This window comes from Rattus norvegicus, chromosome 16, assembly GCF_036323735.1.
Source record: "Rattus norvegicus strain BN/NHsdMcwi chromosome 16, GRCr8, whole genome shotgun sequence".
In the NCBI taxonomy this organism is placed as follows: Eukaryota; Metazoa; Chordata; class Mammalia; order Rodentia; family Muridae; genus Rattus; species Rattus norvegicus.
Window position 1 is genome coordinate 4932569 of NC_086034.1, and position 2561 is coordinate 4935129.

Consider the following 2561-nt stretch of genomic DNA (forward strand, 5'->3'; position numbering starts at 1 on the left):
AGTTCACCTCCAAAACACGTAACCAAAACTTAACTCTTTGAGGTAATCCACCTTGGCCAGGTGTGGCAAAGCACATGCAGAGGTTCACACAGAAGGAGCAAGAGTTTGGGACCAGCCTAAGGTAGCAAGTTCAAGGCTAGCCAGCTAGAGAGAACTTGTCTCAGAAAATAAAATAAATGTTTATAAATCATACAACTCTATACATAAATAACAGAATCACTAATTGCTAAACACAGGATAATATTATTACACAAAATTAAGTAAGAGATACAAAATGGAAGATAGAGAGAATTCAGAAAAACCTAATCATTTCTCATCAAATGTTATTAAGTAGATACACTCGGGACAATAAAGGCTTAAGTAGTTACCAGGAAAACGTAAATACCAAGAAGTGCACAAGAGACGGTTCAGCAGTTTAGAGGACTTTTGCTCTTGTAGATGACCCATATTCAGTTCCAAGAGCCACGGAGAACCTCGCAGCCATCCATAACTCCAGTTCCAGGGAATTTGATGCCCACTTCTGACTTCTGTGAGCACCAAGCACACATATGGTGCACAGGCATACGCACATTCAGACAGAACATTCATACACATAAAATAAATAAACCTAAAATGGTAATGCGTGGCTTGTATGTTTTAAATATCAAAAGTCAAAACAAAATTTAAAGTTTTTGATGAGTTTCAATAATTTTGATTTGGATAACCAGAAGTAATGCCTAGTTTACTTTCTATCGCAGTGGCATTCTTTAAACAAAATCAACCATGGAGCATTTTTGGTGGTGGTGGTGGTAGTTTAGTGGTTTTTGTTTGGTTTTGTTTTTTTTTTTTTCTTTTTCTTTTCTTTTTGTCCAAGTAAAGAAGTGGAAGGAAGCCAAATAAAAGGAAACAACAACAATGAAGAAAAGGAATTGTAATCTTTAAAATGTATGATACAGTTTTTACCAAAAAGTATTTTTAGACCCCTAGTAATGGTAAAGAAACTTATTGATGGTGTTCTTATATCCGTCAGGGGCAAAGCAGATGACAGCCCTTTGTTTATCCTAGCTTGGTGCCTGGTTTGGTGGCCAAAGCTGTCTTATGCCTCGGACTCATAAAAAATCAAATCAAATCCCAGCAGCACATCCCGGAAGGAGGAAGACAGACGAGACCTGTGGTCGGCCATGCCAGCCACAGACTTGCCCTCCAGTGTCCAGGTGGGCCATAGACACCTGCTTACTGACAGGCCATACAACATGGATGAAGTCACCCAGGGACCTGCCAACCGCATGGCCAGCCTATATCTGGAGCCAGCACAATGTGCAAGCACGACGTGGTCAGATGGGAGAGAAAGAGAAGTGAAGCAGCTTGAATATTATAAAGAAAGGCAGAAGGGAGATGGGAGGGTAGAGAGGAGTAGCCTGCTGTGAGTGGCCAGCCCTGCTATGGTGAGGTCCCAGCCTGAGTCTATGGCCTCACAGTGGCAGGGGTCAGTGTCAACGTTTGTTCGTGGCTCGTATTACCACTAGAGAACATGGGGATGTCCCCGGTCAGGAAAGCTGCTAGAGACCACCGAGATATCCTCTGCCAGTGCATAAGTTGCCCCACCCCTCAATGGTTGCATGGCACTCTGGAGAGCTGGCCCTGTGCCTTGCCCAGGAAGCACAGCAGAGCTGGCCCTGATAGGCAGGGTGTGGGTAAAATGGCTCCAAGGACATGAGCATTGAAAAGCCAATCCCCTCAGTGGTCTGCCCTGGGGTATGGCACAGGTGCAGAAGTGATGCCGCCGCCACCACCACCTCCATCAGGAAGACTGCCCACAGGGTCATGAAAACATGAGAGCTGGCCCTGCCCCTTGCTCGCTACAGCACTTGGGGAGGGTGGGCCCTGCACCTCACCTAGGCAGTGCAATGCATTAGGGCTAGCTCTGATCAAGGCACACGTATGAGTCAACCCTGAGGGCAAGAGTGCAGGAAAGCTGGCCCCACCACTCACCTGCCATGAGGCGTTATGGGTGTGGAGGTGATGCCCTTGCCCCTCCCCCTCACAAGCTGCGGTAATCAGGAGAACTGGCCCCAAGAGCTAGCCCTGCCCCCTCATCGGCTATGGCACTCAGGAGAGCGGTTCCCGCACCTCGCCTTGGCAACGGAATGGAGCTGGCCCTGATGACGAAGGCATAAGTGAGCCCCAAATTTATTTCATCTGTGAACGGTGGGGTCCTGTGAAAGGGCCAGTCCTGCTGTCCAAAGCTGCAGGATCTCCACAGGGCAACAACAGGAAAACTGGGAGGAGTCCCAGTGAGGACCCAATGGTCTCACTGAAGCCCGAGATCTTGAACCAGACAAATGACTCATTGCAATGAACATCGGCAAGTGAAGATGTGTGGACAGAGGTACACTGTGGAATACACCGAGATATACCACAGCTTCCATGATGAGATGCCTTTCCAGGCTTTGGGTTTGTTTCTTTGATTGTGATTTTTTTTTCCCTGGGGGTGGAGGGAGTTTCGAGGGCAAAGGGTAGATATGAGCAGAACTGGGGTACACGATGTGAAACAAAGAATTAATAAAAATTTTTCTTTAAGT

At 46.8% G+C, this 2561-nt stretch overlaps 1 non-coding gene across 1 annotated transcript; it reads left to right on the forward strand.

Moving 5' to 3' along the window:
* Positions 1-957: 957 nt before the first annotated feature.
* LOC120097594 (small nucleolar RNA SNORA48) lies at positions 958-1094 on the forward strand. Its single transcript, XR_005495164.1, has one exon. It is a non-coding gene; the product is annotated as a small nucleolar RNA SNORA48 (small nucleolar RNA).
* The last annotated feature ends 1467 nt before the right edge of the window (positions 1095-2561 follow it).